We start from the raw sequence: 9,373 nt of genomic DNA, 5'->3' as shown, positions 1-9,373 counted from the left end.
CCTTGAAGGTTACCTATATTATTTATTGTTTCATTCGTATTACATACCTACATACCTACCTACTCCATATATCTAATGTGAATGTAAAATCTTGCTTGATAGACTGGGGTAGAAGCCTTTAAAAATAATGAAAATATAAAAAAAATCGCAGTCGGATGAAACCCATTAGAAAAGGAGCGGAATATGATGAAAATAAAAGGAAAAATAAATTACGGTCAATCCGAGTTCGGGAAGTGGGAGGGGGGAGCTTTTAAGAGAAAAAAATGGTTTCTCTCGATTTCCGACAAAACTACAAGTCCTACAGAAAAAAGTTCAATGGCAAAGTTGTAGGTTATTAAAAGTTCTACAACTTTTGTATTCACAATTTTTCACATAACCTCGAAATTTAGGTGAAAAATTCAAAAAACCAAGTTTTTGGTCTTTTATTTTTATCTACTTCAAAATTTATTTTTTTTCTACGAAATTTGGTGGAAACTTACTTTATTATGTCCCAAATACACTGTAATTTATTTGATTGAAAATATTTATTTTTTCGCCTTATTTTGAATTAATACCAAAAAAATAACCTAATTTTCAATCGAAAAGTCACCCGTCAAAATATCAGCTTTTTTCAAAAACTTGGGGTGCCTTTTATTCATTGAAATTTCTACTTTCATATGATGTAAAAAAAAATAAACACCACCATAGTAAATGTTCTCAGGAAATGCACACAAACAGTCTGATAATGAGCTTTTACTAAATCAGGCACACTTCTCGAACTCTATATCTTCTCTTGTATCGGCTTTTCGGTAATATTTCAAAAGAAAAATAATTATCTGTTCTAAGTTAAATATTTTACAGCATATTCAAAAGCAAAATGATGTCGATAAAAACATTTCAGGTAGTTCGAGAAGTGTGCCTGATTTAGTAAAAGCTAATTTTCACACTGTTTGTATGCATTTCCTGAGAACATTTACTATAGTGGTGTTTATTTTTTTTTACATCATATGAAAGTAGAGATTTCAATGAATAAAAGGCACCCCAAGTTTTTGAAAAAAGCTGATATTTTGACGGGTGACTTTTCGATTGAAAATTAGGTTATTTTTTTGGTATTAATTCAAAATAAGGCGAAAAAATAAATATTTTCAATCAAATAAATTACAGTGTATTTGGGACATAATAAAGTAAGTTTTTACCAAATTTCGTAGAAAAACAATAAATTTTGAAGTAGATAAAAATAAAAAACCAAGAACTTGGTTTTTTGAATTTTTCACCTAAATTTTGAGGTTATGTGAAAAATTGTTAATACAAATTTGTAGATCCTTTTATTACCTACAACTTTGCCATTGAATTTTTTTCCGTAGGACTTGTAGTTTTGTCGGAAATCGAGAGAGACCATTTGTTTCTCTTAAAAGCTCCCCCCTCCCACTTCCCGAAGTCGGATTGACCGTAATTTATTTTTCCTTACATTTTTATCATATTCCCCTCCTTTTCTAATGGGTTTCATCCGACTGCAATTTTTTTTTGTTTCAAAAATTATCTACTCTAGTCTATGACTGTTGCTCAATAATACACTACGTATAGCAAAATCGAGTGTTCGTTGAAAATTGAAGGAAAATAATCTAATAAAATATGTCATAAATTTTCTATAAATAGGCGACAAAACAAGTATAACAATTACGATAATCTATATTAAAAAAGATAATTGAGTAATTTATTAGCCACACTAATTTACGGAACGCACCGTTTTACGACTCTGATGTGCGTGGGACAAAATTGGAGATATAAATCATGTTAGCGATATACAGATACCCTCATAAAATACACGTGTTATATGTATAGTAATATGTTTATCTTTTATCACTATGGTGCAGTGGTAAAGGTCCCTAACTATGCTATTAAGAGACAATTAAAATCAAAAGAATATGTGATGAATTTTGTTCGAATGTAGGTATGTTGTTAAATGTGTTTATAATATACTAGCTTACCGCCCGCTTTGCCTAAAACCTAATAAATTATATACTAAAACCTTCCTCTTGAATCACTCTATCTATTAAAAAAACCGCATCAAAATCCGTTGTGTAGTTTTAAAGATTTAAGGATTGAAAGGGACATAGGGACAGAGAAAGCGACTTTGTTTTATACTATGTAGTGATGATGAAGTTTCAGAATAAAACAAATCAAGGCATTTACGAATGCCGTGATCAATACTAAATAGAAATTCTTTGTATAGATTTACTTCTACTCATTCCAATCGCTATAATTAATAATACTATTATTGCACGTATTGCACTCAGCTCTGAATCTTAATAACGCTAAGCTATAATTTTTCAATGAGCTCACAGCTTTTCTCAGCAAACCGCATTTTAAGTAAACTGCAACAGGGTTTAAAGGGGTAGGAACAAATTCACGAGCGGATGCGGATTTGCATACCTACCTATTTAGTCATGTAGAATAAATAAATTAAATAATCTAATATTCTACATGACACATTTCATTACGTGCGTACAAAGGCTTTTTTTAAGAATCGAACCCAAGACCTCACAGTTCTACATTTGCGTGCTAAGGAGTAACTGTAAGGTTGTGGTCTTAATATTATAAAATACCTAGCTACTTCCTGTACTGTACCGCGCTTTATTAACGAGAAAAACAAGCCGTATTTCTATAGCTTAGTTATATATCATGTATATGAAACATTCCAGCTACATCACTGCCAAGTTCATCAAAATCAGTTCAGTTTTCGCGTGAAAGAGTAACAAACCAACATTCATATTCCACACATCCATATATTATTTGAAACTGCATTGTTTATTATAAATAATATCTAAATAATACATAATATGATAAGCAGAATTTATGTTTTTAAATCGCTAAGCTCGTTATAGACAACAACCTAAGCACTTGTGGCGTGCTCTCCGCAAATAAAACTCTTGTTTCAAGGCATGTCATTATTTCTTATGTCCTGCTCGAGGATGCTATTCTACAAGAGAACAGTTTCTATTTTTAATATTATAATAAAACCCGTTTTAAACTCCCTGTATATAGTTTAAGTAGTAGGAGATTTTACCTATTTGATAAAAAATAAGATTAGTAAATAAAATAAAATGTTCTTTAATTCGTGAATATAAAAGAAGAAAAATGTAAAATTTTGTTTGTTTGTTATCTGGTTTAGTGTACCTATTATTGTATACTGTATGGTATAGGTAGGTATAATATCTTAATTTCTAGAATGGAACGTTAAAAATTATTATTTTGTCATGCAATCGAAATCCTTTCTATTTTAAACAAAAAAGCGTGAAAATGATGGTCTTAAGAAATACATTGAAATCAATATAAGATAGAATACCATCGTTTTTCTATTGTTCGCTCGAATGGTTCCGATATGCACGTCTTGTCATCAATTCGATTCCCGTTTAAATCAATATTTGTTACTAATTCCCAAAAAAACTATATAAGGAAAATTCATGGTGACATTTTGAACCATTGATGAGTTTTATTTAAAATTATTCAGGGCACGTAGAATTTTTTACAAACATAAGTTGTTCAAAACTCGTCTAAAAAAATGTGTTTTAAAATGTTTTTAGAGCCAAGAGAAGAGTAAGCACGAGAATACTTCTATGGATTTGCAAGTAGGTACTTACTTACATTGTAAATAATTCAGACTCCCTAATAACCTTCCTATAATTCCCTTCAAAACGTATAAATCTTTCGCCTTTTTAATATGAATGCATTTGTTAAAAAGTACATGCATTTCATTAAATTAATACTTTAGCAAACATTATCATAACTTTCAAAAGCTAAAGATACGATATTCTCAACAATCCATCTTCTAAATGAAGCTTTCTTAATACAGAAATGATATTAAAACCGCATATTTTACCGTGGTTGATTAAAAATAGAGGCAGACAGCTTCACTGGGCCAGACTTCCCCTAGGAAATTATCGGAAATACGCATCCTGCTGCGTGCTAAATTAAACACCGAATTTTATATCTTCTGTGTTTTTCTATGAAATGTTATTTTTATGGAATTGTTTGTTTTCATTTTGGGTTCTTATTATTAATCCAAAAATTTATTCTAACTTTATTTTGTACCTATAAGTAGATATGCTTTTTTATCAAAAGATTTTCTTTGTCTACTGATGTACCTACAATGTTCTATGGTAACTAGAACTACATACCGTAACTATGTTGTAGTTTTACTACAAATTGACTGAACCAATATTTATAATTTAATTATTAAATAAAATATTTATAACAAGAGATTAAATTAGACATAGGAGGAGATAAATTTGTGTAGAGAACAGCTGTAACGCGATAACTTGAAATGTTGTGGCTTCGCTTACGAGCTTAATTTTCCACTTGTGATTTCAAATTTGAATATTATACATTTATAAATAACTAGCTTTCCACACGCGGCTTCGCCTGCGATTTCAAAGAAAAACCCGCATAGTTCCTGTTCTCGTGGGATTTCCGGGATAAAACCTATCCTATGTGTTAATCCAAGTTACCCTCTATAGGTGTGCTAAATTTCATTTTAATCGGTTCAGTAGTATTTGCGTGAAGGAGTAACAAACACACACACACACACACGCACACACATCCTCACAAACTTTCGCATTTATAATATTAGTAGGACAAACAGCTTAAATACGATGGCTAATCAAATACTTCACAATGGCTATGCACTAGAATCAAGCTAGAATCTAGCAAATTGACATAATATTATGTAGGTAATGTTGTATTTTTCCTGTTATTAAAGGTGCAGAGTAGACCATATTGTACTCAATTATAAGCTATGCAAAATAATATAGACTGTATCCTTTGTTGGAAAATCATAAATAAATAAATGTAGAGTCCTTCTTTGAAATAAACTAATAAAGTTCTACTTTTATAATAAAGCTACGAGCAAATATGCCTACTGTAGATAGTTAAGGATTCCTAGCTTCTTCATGATCATCTTACGTTAAACACAATAATATGTCAGTATTGATTATCGATTTAATAATTGAATTGCATCAAAATATCAAGTCTTCCACGAATTAGATACATCAGACCTCGTTTATTATTTCGGCCCGCGACACCGCGTCTCCGGGGAATAGTTGCTAAAATATAGAAACGTGACTAAAATAGGTACCTATAGCTTAGCTTTTCAAATTTACATTTTGTTTTGTTCGTTGAAATAATTTTTGATGGTCGGCCGCTGAGGGGGAAGCGTTAATAAATAGTATTTTGGTGTACCTACCTATTATGGTTGTTTTTAGGTTCTTATAGACACAGATATATTATTGAGGTGAAGATGAAAATATTATATTGTTTAGTTATTTATATGAGTACCTACCTCTACTTACGACAAGGGCTAATTAAACTTGACGACGTATCAATGAATGCCCAGTTATTTTAATAAAAACTATAATACGCTAAGATAATACTTACTACATCAATCATATTATATTTCTCTATTAAGAACAATTTGATTTAAACCATAATCACTAGTGCACGTCTTCACAATGCACTATAAAACTGTACAATTTCCCTGGCCAAATGAAATTCTCAGCTTATGATGAGCAAGGCTGTGTCTGAACATGGATATACTGTACTGGATATATTCATTATTATTTAAAGCTTGTTTACAATTTGTTGTTTCAAAAATTATAATACCTACGGCCAATTGCTGACGTAAGTATATATATCTAAGCAAGCATTGTAAAGTAACACCATTTACAAGAAACTTATATGGATTGATAGATGATAATAATATTATGTAAACTGTTGCCAAGGTAGGTACTACGAAAGACGCAAGTTCGATTCCCGAGGTATGATCGAATTTATTTTTTAAATGTTAAAATACTTAGTTAACTACCTACATAATATTCCGTATCTATACTTCATTATCAAATTCTATTGCCTTTATAACATCCGTATTGTTAAAATTCAGGACATCAGTAGGTATAAAATCTAAGACTATATAAATATTAAATAAAATGTTTCTATGTTCACTTCCAGTAACCTATAGGTATGTGTGACATTCAAAAGATCAGTCGGCGGAGATGACTCGGCGATAGCTCTTGTTCCGGCGACAGAAGCCACGTGGAAATTTACTTCTTGACTGACATTTTATTTCAGTTTTCAGCCCATTATTGAAAATTAGTTTTAATTTTAAATGTCAGGTTTAAATTATCTGTAGGTAAAGTAAAGGCATTTCCTTGGCATTTCCCGTAAAAAAAAGGTTTCAATTATCTGTCCTGACGATGTTCTGAAACCGGTAGTAGTTTTTGTGGATTTCTATTATTCTAAACAATAAAAATACAATTCAAATTTAAATAATTTTATTCCCTTACACAATATAACATGCATTCATGTATTATCTAACACGTAAAATAAGCGCCGTATCACTACAAAACAACTTACATCGAAAAAGTCAAATCAAAACAGTGATATCAAAACATTCGAGTAGAAAAATCTCCCTTGCCTTGCTGGCTTACTGACTGACTGATGAAAATTGACAAGTGCCAACAAAGCCAAGGCATACACTATGGCACGACATTATCCCTTATTTATATTTACGTGAGAAAAAACATAACTCGGAATATCGAACACGTGTTTACAAAAGTATAACAATTCGCTCATACTACGTGCTATGTAAAGGTTGGTGCACATTAGGACGTACGCAACGTCACGCAACAAATTCGTAAAAACATTGAATTCTAGACAGTTGCAGTCCGTGATACAACTGTTATTGAAACGAAATTACTTATATTTTATGAGAGGGGGCAATATTTTTGTAAACTTCTTTTCACTATTGAATAGTGAATATTTGGTAATTCTCCACGCTGCTCGACTAAATTCCATTTTGTATCTAGCCCTAGATTCCGCAACAGAAGCCTATGTTCTGATTTTGATCCTATTTCACAATAGCATAATTTGATTTAACATTTTTATCTTGTATGAGTTTATCAACGTTTAACCAAAAACTAATGCAATCAGACTTTAAAAAATGTTACTTTTTTTGCGTTGCGATGCGTCCTAGTGTCCGTCAACCTTTAATGACTGTCTTCGTTCATGTCTAAGGTGGTATACAATTATACATGTAATCCATAAACGTCAACGCTTTTGTGTAGGCAAAAATTGATATATTACGCTGTGTTACATATTTCTATGATTACCCTCAAATACTAAATTTCAAAAAATCTTCGAATAATTCAGAGTTTTACATCTACATATTTTTATATCGTATGCTAACGCTAAGTTTAAAAAAAGCGAATTTACTTCGTCGATAAAGTAAAGACAAATATATTATTGTTAAAAAAAATAAGGGTTCTAGTATCATATTTATGAGCATTATATAAAATTTAGCTTTCGTATTCAGCGCCATCTATAAAAATCGTCTTCCCTTACCACCTTTGGCAAGTACGTGAACCAGAATGGCTTTTTACAGTGATTGTGCCTTCATCTACACGCACTAATGTAGAACCTACCCACATAAAAATAAGTTACAAAATTGTTTGACTTATACAATTTGTCAATCTATTTACGTCTATATGTTAAATAATTTAAATATGTGCGATTATTGTGCTGTCGGTACATAAAAGGGCGATTACTATACAATTAAAAGGCGCGAATTTCAACCAATGAGCGTTATGCAATTTTAACCAATCACGATTCATATATTATCTACCGTGCCCTAATATGTACAGCCAAATAAAATATACATTTAAAAAAAATATTGCACACCGAATAGGCCTCAGAAATATTGTAAATAAACAAATCGTTGTACGCTAATAACATTGGCAAGAATTATTAAATACTTGTGTCGAAAATATAATAAAAATAATACAAAATATGAGTATTTTAAAATTGAATCTTAGATCCATTTAAGGTGCAAATCACGGAAAAGTGTTGAATTCAATGTATATTTTTGTTCGTATGTTGTACCTTATCTTTAAAGAAAACTTATAATGACATTTTAAACTCTTATGTGCGTGTTAGTTGTTTTACACATTTTAGAAAAATTTTATAGATAAGAAGGTCCAAAAACCAATTAGTCATTTAAGATTTTTCCAATAATTTCATTACAATTATACGCTTTTCCGTGACTTGCTACATTTTTATATAAATTATACAATTTATACTTAAAATAAAATTAAAGTGTACACATAACTGGAAGTGACAAAACAAACACTAAATACATATATATACAAAAATATAACACGATCACTAGGATTCACAAATTTTCTTGGCAAAATATATCTTTTTGAGTCTTTTTGTAATTTGCAAGATTTGCTGGCAAATCGATAAAATGTTTGAAATATTCGAATTCAAATTAATACGATTCTTTGAAAATCAAAATCTGAAAATTCCGGTCAAATAACTGTTATAAAACATAAATCACATTAAATATTTGATTCTCGAGATAAATAATAAAGTAAAATAAAAATAATACTGACTATACGTCTTGATAGTTGTCTTTTAAAACTTACCATCTACAAATGCAATAATTAACACAAAAAACACAAGGGTACTTAAAAAACGTCATGGATTTGTTACTCTTAAGATTCCAGGCCAGAAACAAAAATCAATAAAATTTCAACAATTGTAAAACATTAAAAGTACCGCGTCAATTATCAAACGCGAAGCGAATAAGCTACCTACATCTACATTATGATGAGAATTTTCATCACCGACTCTTACGCTAGCCTCACTATATATAAACAATTATCATGAACACACCTACTTTATACACTTGAGTGCAGTCTTAACTACGCTACTCTATAATCACTGCCACTTTATACAATTATACCGCTTAAACGACGTTTTGGAGTAGATTTCACACGTAAAGTATCAAAACTTGTTGAGCCACACTTTTTTATGTTCATAGAAAATTTCATAAAATTCCAATCAGCATATCCTACGCCAAATCTATCGTTTAAGCCATAGACAGAAAACTGATATAGCCAAATTGACAAATACTCGAGAGAACAAGCAATCGTATAGCTGTCTCTTTCTAACGTCAACGAATACGGTATATCTATCACATTTCCACAACTATTTCACATTTGTAGAGAACGCTCTATATTATAGAGTCTATAGTCTATACGTTCTCTGTCTATGCGCTTTAAAGAGACATCTTAATATTAAACTTTCACCTTTATTGCAACGTCATATCCAAGTTTTTTTATAATATTCAAAACTTTATTCTTCTAAGAATAAGATCTTTATTAGTTTACTTCAATAGTAAGTCACTGGTACCGAAGTCTGTCATATTATTTCGACAAATTAGACCTTATTGAGTTGAAATTTAAATTGACTTTTCAAAATCATGTCTCAATATTTATAGGTTGCACCTATTTTGTAACATCAATTAATACAAATATAGTTTTAAAGAAAGTTTGAAATA

This window comes from Colias philodice, chromosome 26, assembly GCF_061535455.1.
Source record: "Colias philodice isolate Cphi_HAF_F1 chromosome 26, ilColPhil1 Martin Lab GWU primary, whole genome shotgun sequence".
NCBI lineage: Eukaryota > Metazoa > Arthropoda > Insecta > Lepidoptera > Pieridae > Colias > Colias philodice.
The sequence above is the reverse complement of the archived record's forward strand: the minus strand, read 5'-3'. Positions refer to the sequence as shown.